Below are 12165 nucleotides of genomic sequence, written 5' to 3' on the forward strand. Positions count from 1 at the left end.
ATAAGAAACAACAAGAGGATGTTCATGTGCAAAAAAGAGAATTCCCCAACAATTTATAGCATAGGTCGGGCATACGAACTATCTCCTATGTAAAAAGAAAAAAACGCCATTAATGGCACCTGACAAACAATGATGGGGTACCCAACCACATAAAAACATCAAAACGCTACTACAATAAATACAAAAGCTGCCAAAAGCTAGCCTGTCCAAAAACACAATAAATACCCTCAGAAAGCGAGCCGATCAACAAAGAACCCCAATAGCAGAGTAAAGACATCGCACTTAGTGACTCCTTCCACCAAATGAGGGGGACATCTGATGAAGTATATAAGAAGTCGACCAACACATACAGCGTCGATCTCATCCTTCAACCCTAGATATGCGTCGGACATAGATTTTCGAAAGAAAACCTTCAAAAGAACCCCCACACCTAAAGGTACCATGGTCATTTAACCTTTCATCACATAGGGAACCTATAAATTCCTCCAAAGTAGACTAAACTCAAGCGTAACTATTTCGCCCTCCAACTCTTACTCTTTCTCTCTCTTAATTCCATTTATACTAAGTTAATCGTCGTAGTGTCTGTAGGGAGCCACTCCCAATACATAATGAGCTTTCGGGGAAATCGAGGGTCAATTCCTCATTAATAGTCAAACCAACTTTTTACAATTTTCAATAATATAGAAATAAAATTAATCTTGTTTTTTTTAATCAAAGAATGAATGAATTAATGAGCCAAATTACGACAATATTGTAACATAGGAACATAAATAAAACTCGGTAATGAATTAAAGAATAAAGGGCAAGTATTGAAACGAGAAGACTGAGCCATGGCGTGAGCCGTCCCGTTAGCTTGCATCCGGATCTATTTGACTGAGTAAGAGTCATTGGACGAGAGAAGTGATCGAATAAGTGTTATCTGGTCCCCAAATTCGGAGTCATCGTTTGCTGGTGCTGTAATTGCGTCTACCACCTGCTTTGCATCAACTTCAAATACAATTCCGTGTACCTGTGCTGCGGACAACCATTGGATGGCCTGAATTAAGGCCTCGGGCTCACATTCCTTAGTCGGGAGGCAGGCATTTATTTTAGCAGTCCTTCCCATTACAAAGATCCCGTCCGCGTTCCTAACCACAGCTTCAACTCCGGCTTGCCTCTCCTTATTGAATATTGATGCATCAGTACAGTAGGAATTGTTGGGGTTTAGTGTCCTATATACAATTGTTCTAGGATGTAAACTAAATATGAATGAAGTGTTCTTTATATCATTTGTTTTAATAAGATATGGTTTCGTAACTATATAAAGGCAACCCCTTTTAAAGAACTAAATAAGTCTAAACAAAAGGAAATCCCTAAGTTTGTTTAAAGTGATTATAAAGTGTTCATACAAGCATGAAGTGAGACGAAACTTTATAATGAACTAATAAACTTAAAACCACCCCAAGTTAAGTAATATATTTAGGATTGACATATCACTGTTGAGACTTGCATGTAACAATGTCTTCTGTCAAGACAGAAAGTTGATCTCACAAGCTTCAGATATACAGATAATCTGGACAATTGCATGGATCCAATGAAAGGGAGTTCATTAGGATTGGGGACCCGACTTGAGATTACAGGATGGGTAGATTCATCCTTATCACATGTTCATCTCATTGGTATTAATAGGTATAAGTAATCCTCAGACTCAAAGGAATGTTAATTGGTGATTCTGGATTATGGAATGTGATGCTTTGATCCTGTTGTAACACGATCCATAACAGAGATGTCTCTGGGGTGTGAACGGCAGGCGTTGGGTATCATAGGAAGTAATTGCAGGATAATTATACATTGGATTGAGCATTTGTCACTCCCGATAAATGGGAGATACGTCCAAGGATCGCTTGTGGAAGACTTGACTCTAAATCCTTGCAAGGTGATAGCTTAAGAGTTGAAATACAGATTTCACTTAACCTATCTAATTGGAGTTGACTCGTCCTGTACAAGTAAAACGAACGTCTCGCTATATGTGACTTGGCATTATCCATATTCATAAGATTCAGTTCAAGGATGTAGTTGATAAAGGATCGAATTATACTGTAACTAATACGGAAAGGTCAACGACAGAATCAACCTGTCTTCTTATAGCTCTGGGGGAATGTTTCGGATTTGCTAATCACATTTCGCGTACTCATTCCGTTATGCAAATATTAAATATAATTCTGTGAAAATTAATTTAATAGTTGCATACGGCTAGAAGCAATAAGAACGTAATGGGTCACACATAAGACTTGGAGCCCAAAAGAGAAACAAATGTTAATTAATTAATGGAAGCCCAACTGAGTCCACTAAGGCCTAGTATATAAAGGGGGGCGATTTTTCATGTAAAAAATTACATGAATAATTAATTTGATTCTGAAACAATTCTAATTAGATTATAACTGTGAATTAAATTAATTAAAGGATAAATAAGTTAGGAGTTTTAATGAGATTAAATTGCACCTATTATTATCCTATAAGGTTACTATTATTATCTTTATATTTAAGATATAATTGTAAATAATAAATAAGAATTATATTCCGAATTAAATTCTTATTCAGTAACCTAATTCTATCTAACTAGGGTTTAGATACAAGAGAATATAAATACCCCCCTACATGTGATTTTCGAAACACAGAAGTGCAACCGAGAGAGAGAATTTCGACCCCCTTAGTCGAGGACGAAATAATCCACCGCTTCCTACCGATTCAATTGATTTCATCTCTTTCTCTTTATCCTTGATCTTGTGTTGATTTATTAGAGACAGTCTATTCTTGATTGTTTTAATACGGTTGATATCTAACTTGATTTTGGGTTGTGTTTTTGTCTTGTGCTCGGGAACTCGGAGTAAGAGTTGTGGGCACTTCGATTGTAACGGTAGATAGAACTTCATAAATGTATTTCCTTCTATCCCTCTTTATATGAAATAACGATTAACGGATCTTGGGCTAATGGAAATAGGTTAAAAATTTTATATTTCCGCTACCAAACGTTTGCCTATTTTCCTTCAGTGGTATCAGAGCCTGCGTTAAATCCGTTATTTCATATATGAAAATTTAAAAGTTTTCAATCAGATTGAATAAATATTTATAGTTAGGTTAATTAACAAATCTATTTTAATTAATTAGTTCTAAAGATAAATAAGTTTTAATTAATTGTTAATTAAAATAGTTTATGCATATGTTCCTAATTATTTCGGTTGATAATCATTATAACAAAATCTATTATAGTTAGATTGATAAAAGTTAATTTTATTGATTCTAAAGATAAAACGGAAAATCTATAATAGGTTTTCTTATTTTCTGAAAATCGTTTTAAAACTGTTTTAAAACTGATATATATATATAATTATAAAAAAATTAATAAATGGACAGCAGCTCGGGTCGCGCCTCGCGGCGCAATCCGGCCGCTGTCCCGCAGTTGCTGCCTCGCGGCAGCAACCGCGCAGCGGTTGGCCGCCGCTGCCGCAAGGCAGCGGCAAAGGCCAGGCGTGACAGGGCTGCTGCCGAACGGCAGCAGCCGCGTCCTCGGGCCCGTCCCGAAACCCACGTATATTAAAATCATTTTAAAATAGTTTTAAAATATATATATATATATATATGTTTCAGAAATTAATAGTTTTCTGTTTTGATTATAGAATGAATGAATTTATTTAAAAGTTTGTTTTACTATTTGTAAATCAAAAGTATTAAATGAATTGAAATCAAAATAATTGGGACATGCATAAATTAAAGTTTTGTATAGTTGTATTAATCTAAAAGGTTAATATAGAAGATACGAAACTATTAGAATTAAAATTGGATGAAAGTTAATTTGATGAGTTAATGTGATTAACCTAAATATTACATAAAATATTTTATGTAATCAACCAATTAAATTTATTTAATTGAGTCTATGCATGTTTGGAGTTATGGACATATTTGGACCCTCTTTTAGTCGTTTGGTATTTTTGAAATAGGGCCTGCGAGTCCTGCCTTTCTACTATCTATTGTAATTTCTCCTCTCATCTAATTCCCTTCAAGTTAATTGAAGTTTTCTTTAGTAGAATAGAAATTAATATGTAATTTCAAGGCGTCATGGAGAAGACGGAGGACCTAAAGAGAAATATGTAATAGTTAGTATTTCCTTAGGTTTGGCCTTTTATTCCGTCTCTGGCTCGACGGAATAATTTAGATGATATGTCCATAACGCCAATGTATGTGTCTATTGTATGCTAAAGCAAATCAAGACTAAGTTAGATTATGAGACTTAAAATAAAAATCTCTCACTAATTAAAAGTTAAGTAAATAAGCAAGTTATTAAAATCGGTTGCCCCTATTATAATTCAGCCGGCAGTACTGGGGGCCTTTGGGTTGTTGAGCAAACTCAAGCTCGGGGTCTTATGGTAACACCTGAATTATTGAAAAATTATCTTTTCATGAATATGGGGTAATACTTAAATTAGATTATGATAATTGGATGAGCAAACTCATGTTGTCATAAACTAATGGGCAATATGGTTGGGATTAATGTGAATAGAATATTAGTTACTAATGTGGTTAGTAACCCAATAACCTAGGAATCACATCAAAGATGTGATTGATTACATGAATCTACCTAACAAATGAGACTAGCTTGTTGAGCAAACTCAAGGTGAAATCTCAGGAGTTAGGATCCTAGCTCACTAAAGGATTTGCGAAATTCTTCGAATTAATATGGAGGGCTATTAATTTGGCAAAATAGTGGGAGCAATCTAAAATGAACAAAAAGGCCTATAATTTTAGATTGATGTATTTTAAAGCAAATGAATAACATACGTTTACTCTTTCTCACTCTCAGGTTTAAATTAAAACACTCCTAAAATCATGACTAACACCAATCTGCAAAATATACTTACCGATAACAAGTTGAACGGTTCAAAATTCACCGACTGGTATCGCAACCTCAAAATCGTTTTGAAGTTCGATAAGAAAGGGTATGTACTTGATACACCGATACCCCCTTACCCGACGGATGGTGCTCCCTACCAAGAATTTTATGCTTACTTGAAGCATAAGGCTGATGACGATCATGCGGGAGACATCATACTTGCATCAATGACCCCGGAATTGAAAAGGCAACATTAGGATATGGATGCCTATTCCATGGTCACGCACCTGAAAGAGTTATTTACGAATCAAACTCGGTGCGAACGCTTCGAGATAACAAAGCAGTTGTTATATAGATGCAAGATGCAGGAGGGCACATCTGTAATGACATATTGTGTCAAGATGATTGGCCTTATTACCAATTTTTCTAGTATTGGAGATGCGATGGATCATGAACTAAGTGTAAACTTACTTCTTCAATCCCTCCCCGAGAGTTATTCACAGTTCATTATGAACTACCAGGTGAATGGATTGCAAACCTCTCTTGTAGAGCTTGCAAATATGCTCGAGACAGTCGAGCCCAATATGAAGGAAAACGAGGAAATACCGGCCCTTGCTATTGAAGGATCAAAGAAGAGGAAAGGGAATTTCCCTAATCCAATCCATCCTGAGAAAAGCAAGGGGGCCATGCTCACCGAAACAAAGGGAAAGGAAGTAAAGAAGCCCAAAGGAGAGTGCCACTATTGTGGTGAAGATGGGCATTGGAAAAGAAACCGTTTAGTATACCTAGCTGCCCTCAAGAAGGGAAAAGCCAGGACTTCAACATCTGGTATGTTTTATATTGAAATAAATACAATTTCACAGTCTGAATCTTGGGTATTAGATACCGGATGTGGATCTCATATTTGTATGAATATTCAGGGACTCAGACGGACTAAGGAATTGAAGAAAGGAAGCATAAACTTGCGAGTAGTAAATGGAGCAAGAGTTGCCGCCCTCGCTGTTGGAGATTATGCTTTAAGTTTGCCCTCTGGGCTTGTAATAGAATTAGGGAACTGTTTGTATGTTCCTGAAATGTCCAGAAACATTATTTCTATTAGCCGTCTTGTTGACGACGGTTTTCATATTTCAATAAAAGATAAACATTGCGAATTTTATAGAGATGGGATTTTCTATTTTTCAGGAATATCACAAAATGGGATTTATGTGCTAGATGACAAAATTTCTGTTTTCGCAATTGATACCAAAAGACATAAGCTAGATAATTCGACTTACTTGTGGCATTGTCGTTTAGGCCATATAAACAAAAGACGCATGCTTAAGCTACACCAAGATGGGCTTATAGATTCAATTGATTCTGAATCATTGGAAACATGCGAAGCATGTTTAAAAGGTAAAATGACAAAGACACCCTTTAGCAATAAAGGTGAGCGTGTATCAAACACTCTAGGATTAATACATTCAGATGTACGTGGTCCTATGTCAGTCCAAGCAAGAGGAGGATTCAGATACTTCATAAGCTTCATAGATGACCATTCCAGATATGGTTATGTTTACTTAATGAAGCACAAGTCCGAAGCCTTTGAGAAATTCAAATGCTTCAAGAATGAAGTAGAAAATCAATTAGGAAAGAAAATAAAGATACTTCGATCTGATCGAGGTGGCGAATATCTTTCAGATGATTTTCTGAATTATCTAACTGAATGTGGAATATGCTCACAATGGACACCTCCATATACACCACAACACAATGGTGTATTCGAAAGGAGGAACCGTACCTTACTAGATATGGTACGATCTATGATGAGCATATCGTTGCTTCTAAAAACATTCTGGGGCTATGCCTTAGAAACTGCCCTCTTCACCCTAAATCGAGTACCAACTAAATCCGCTAGTTCCACACCATATGAATTGTTCGTTGGTAGGAAACCCACATTCTCATTCATGAGAGTATGGGGTTGTTCAGCATTTGTCAAACGCATAGCGTCAGACAAACTAGATTCTAAATCTGATAAGTGTTTCTTCATTGGATACCCTAAGGAAACTGTGGGGTATTACTTCTATCATCCAGATGATCAGAAAGTAATAGTATCCAAGAACGCAACCTTCTTGGAGAAAGAGTTTCTCGAAGAAACAGAAAAAGGAAGCATGATTGAACTTGATGAAGTTCAAGAACAAGAAACACCGACTGAAACAACAGAGGCGGTTGAGGAACCCGAAGCAGTCCCATTAGATGAGACTCAAGTGCCACCCATTCGTAGATCACAAAGAGTTCGTGAACTCCCAATTAGATATGGTTTTCTAGTGGGAGATGATGATGAGGTTCCCGTGTTAGACGACGAACCCGAAAACTACGAAGAGGCTCTTTCCAGTCCAGATTCTAAAGCATGGCTCGAGGCCATGGATTCTGAAATGGATTCCATGTACACCAACCAAGTTTGGACTTTGGTTGATCCACCCGAAGGGATAAAACCCATTGGGTGCAGGTGGATCTTCAAAAAGAAGACTGATATGGATGGAAAGGTTAGCACCTATAAAGCTAGGTTAGTTGCGAAAGGATATCGTCAGAAACAAGGAATTGATTATGACGAAACTTTCTCTCCCGTGGCTATGTCCAAATCAATCAGAATAATGCTCGCTATTGCCGCTCACTACGATTACGAGATTTGGCAAATGGATGTGAAAACAGCTTTCCTAAATGGAAATCTGCTTGAGGATGTATATATGATGCAACCTGAAGGTTTCATATCAAAGGATGCAAACAAGGTTTGCAAACTACAGAGATCCATTTATGGACTCAAGCAAGCATCTAGAAGCTGGAACAAGCGTTTTGACGAAACCATAAAACAATTTGGTTTCGAACAAAATTGCGAAGAAGCTTGCATTTATAAAAAAGCAAGTGGGAGCTCAGTCACATTTCTAATATTATATATGGACGATATATTATTAATGGGAAATGACATAGCTCTACTACAGTCGGTAAAAGTATGGTTATCAGGTAACTTCTCCATGAAAGACCTTGGTGAAGCAACTTATATACTTGGTATAAAGATCTACAGAGATAGATCAAGAAGATTGCTTGGTCTTTCACAGACTACATACATTGAAAAGGTGCTAAAGCGGTTTAGCATGCTTGAATCGAAACGAGGTAACTTACCCATGGTACATGGAGTAAAGTTAAACAATCATCAATGTCCTAAAACCGAAGATGATAAGAAGCGCATGGCTGTAATCCCGTACGCCAGCGCAATCGGTTCGATTATGTATGATATGCTTTGCACTAGACCCGACGTAGCGTTCGTGTTAAGTATAACGAGTCGTTATCAAGGTAATCCAGGAGACGAGCACTGGAATGCCGTCAAGAACATTCTTAAGTACTTGAGAAGGACTAAAGACATGTTCCTAGTGTACGGAGAAGGAGATCTGAAAATAGAAGGATTTTCAGATGCCAGTCATCTCACAAATGAGAACGATTTTAGATCCCAATCAGGATACCTGTTTATCTTGAATGGGGGCGTGGTCAGTTGGAAGAGTTCCAAGTAGGGAAGCGTAGCTTTCTCTACGACCGAGTCAGAGTACATCGCTGCTGCGGAAGCAGCAAAGGAAGCGGTTTGGATTAGGAAGTTCATTACTGAACTTGGTGTGGTGCCTGACATTGTAAATCCCATTACACTGTACTGTGATAACAATGGAGCCATTGCGCAAGCAAAGGAACCACGGTCTCATAATGCATCCAAGCATTACCTAAAGCGATACCACATTGTAAGAGAGATTGTGGCAAGAGGAGATGTGAGAATAGAAAGAGTACCTACTGAGGACAACGTTGCAGATCCGTTGACAAAGCCCTTAGCCCATAAAGTACATGATCGTCATCTAACTTCTACTGGGATAAGTTGTAGAAACAATTGGCTTTAGTCCAAGTAGGAATTGTTGGGGTTTAGTGTCCTATAGACAATTGTTCTAGGATGTAAACTAAATATGAATGAAGTGTTCTTTATATCATTTGTTTTAATAAGATATGGTTTCGTAACTATATAAAGGCAACCCCTTTTAAAGAACTAAATAAGTCTAAACAAAAGGAAATCCCTAAGTTTGTTTAAAGTGATTATAAAGTGTTCATACAAGCATGAAGTGAGACGAAACTTTATTATAAACTAATAAACTTAAAACCACCCCAAGTCAAGTAATATGTTTAGGATTGACATATCATTGTTGAGACTTGCATGTAACAATGTCTTCTGTCAAGACAGAAAGTTGATCTCACAAGCTTCAGATATACAGATAATCTGGATAGTTGCATGGATCCAATGAAAGGGAGTTCATTAGGATTGGGGACCCGACTTGAGATAACAGGATGGGTAGATTCATCCTTGTCACCTGTTCATCTCATTGGTATTAATAGGTATAAGTAATCATCAGACTCAAAGGAATGTTAATTGGTGATTCTGGATTATGGAATGTGATGCTTTGATCCTGTTGTAACACGATCCATAACAGAGATGACTCTGGGGTGTGAACGGCAGACGTTGGTATCACAGGAAGTAATTGCAGGATAATTATACATTGGATTGAGCATTTGTCACTCCCGATAAATGGGAGATACGTCCAAGGATCGCTTGTGGAAGACTTGACTCTAAATTCTTACAAGGTGATAGCTTAAGACTTGAAATACAGATTTCACTTAACCTATCTAATTGGAGTTGACTCGGCCTGTACAAGTAAAATGAACGTCTCGCTATATGTGACTTGACATTATCCATAGTCATAAGATTTAGTTCAAGGATGTAGTTGATAAAGGATCGAATTATACTGTAACTAATACGGAAAGGTCAACGACAGAATCAACCTGTCTTCTTATAGCTCTGGGGGAATGTTTCGGATTTGCTAATCACATTTTGCGTACTCATTCCGTTATGCAAAGATTAAATATAATTCTGTGAAAATTAATTTAATAGTTGCATACGGCTAGAAGTAATAAGAACCTAATGGGTCACACATAAGACTTGGAGCCCAAAAGAGAAACAGATGTTAATTAATTAATGGAAGCCCAACTGAGTCCACTAAGGCCCAGTATATAAGGGGGCGATTTTTCATGTAATAAATTACATGAATAATTAATTTGATTCTGAAACAATTCTAATTAGATTATAATTGTGAATTAAATTAATTAAAGGATAAATAAGTTAGGAGTTTTAATGAGATTAAATTGCACCTATTAGTATCCTATAAGGTTACTATTATTATCTTTATATTTAAGATATAATTATAAATAATAAATAAGAATTATATTCCGAATTAAATTCTTATTCAGTAACCTAATTCTATCTAACTAGGGTTTAGATACAAGAGAATATAAATACCCCCCTACATGTGATTTTCGAAACACAGAAGTGCAACCGAGAGAGAGAATTTCGACCCCCTTAGTCGAGGATGAAATAATCCACCGCTTCCTACCGATTCAATTGATTTCATCTCTTTCTCTTTATCCTTGATCTTGTGTTCATTTATTAGAGACAATCTATTCTTGATTGTTTTAATACGGTTGATATCTAACTTGATTTTGGGTTGTGTTTTTGTCTTGTGCTCGGGAACTCGGAGTAAGAGTTGTGGGCACTTCGATTGCAACGGTAGATAGAACTTCATAAAGGTATTTCCTTCTATCCCTCTTTATATGAAATAACGATTAACGGATCTTGGGTTAATGGAAATAGGTTAAAAATTTTATATTTCCGCTGCCAAACGTTTGCCTATTTTCCTTCAGGAATATGAACCTGCTGGTGGTGGATGCCATATCAGACAATTCCCAACACCCTGACGGCGAGCGCAACTGCTTCTGACACCGTCCGCTTCGTAATGCTTCAGTCTGTTCACCGCAGCCCAGTCGTGCAGAACCGTGGATGTTATTGTTGATATCTGTTCAGTCGAACACACTTCATGCTGCCACAGACGAACGTTACGGGCTTGCCATAAGCTCCACGCATGCATTAAAAATACGGCAGCCTCTTGTTCAGATGCAAACCCCATAAACTTATTAACCCATGCTGACAGGTTTTTTGCACCAGCAGCAGCCCCGTCAATTCGGTTCAGTAAGCCCAGTTTATTCCACACCCGAATAGCACACTAGCATTCAATAAAAATGTGCCAGGTATCCTCCCACGGACCATTGGAAGAAATACACTGACTGTCGATCAGTAATCCGCGAGCCTGTAGATTAACACGGGATGGTAAACCATTACGGGCCAATTGCCATCCTAAGTGACGAACCTTATACGGAATATCAGCAAACCATAACTTTCCCCATTCGCCTTGGACGTGATACCTCTCCCCATTTTCCAAAGAGGAAGCCAATCTATAAGCACTTTTGACCGTATATCTACCTGACGTGTGGGATTGCTAAATCAAATGATCAGCGCCCTCTGTATTAGTCGCTCCAATCTTCAACATTTCCTGGATATCACTGTTAACAAAAAATCTCCTCAAGCAACTCCACATCCCATTCCCTCGAATTTGGAATAAATAGATCACAGACCTTCAGCTGTTCAAGACCTTCTATTATAGGAGTTCGAATGTGCCCATAACCATCTCCTCTTAGCCATTTCTCCTCCCAGCCATTTACTGATTGTCCGTCTCTGATTTTCCATCTGACCCCTTCCCTGATAATTAATTGAGAACTCCAGATACTTCGCCAAATAAAGTTAGGTGAGTGCCCTAGTGAGGCACTCATGAAATCCCTCTTAGGATAGTATTTTGCTTTTAAAATTTTGCTAACAAGCGAAGTTGGATTGGTGAACAGCCGCCACCCCTGCTTTCCCAACATAGCCAGATTAAAGACCGTGAAATTACGAAAACTTAGACCTCCAAGTAATTTTGGTGCACATAGTCTATCCCAAGATAGACAGTTCAGACCTCTCTCCCCAGACTTCTTATTCCCCCACCAGAATGAATTTAACATTTTCTGAAGCTCATCCGCAGTTGAAATTGGAAGTAAAAACACACTCATAAAATAAATAGGGATGGCCTGACCTGCAGAACGGATGAGTGTCGCCTTGCCCGCCTTGGAGATACCCTTCCCCCTCCAACACTGAAGACGTTTGCAGAGCTTATCATGAAAATGTGCAAAAATTGCCTTCTTCGACCGACCTACAAGTGAAGGGAGGCCTAATTCCCAGAATGCTAGTTATGCCAACTGCTAAGTCCACATCCACATTTCTACTAAACATAATCCCTGATTTTGAACAGTTAATAGTCTGTCCCGATGCAAGTTCATACTTTCTCAACAACTGCTTCAGCACCCTCACT

The sequence above is a fragment of the Euphorbia lathyris genome, chromosome 10 (genome assembly GCF_963576675.1).
Source record: "Euphorbia lathyris chromosome 10, ddEupLath1.1, whole genome shotgun sequence".
In the NCBI taxonomy this organism is placed as follows: domain Eukaryota; kingdom Viridiplantae; phylum Streptophyta; class Magnoliopsida; order Malpighiales; family Euphorbiaceae; genus Euphorbia; species Euphorbia lathyris.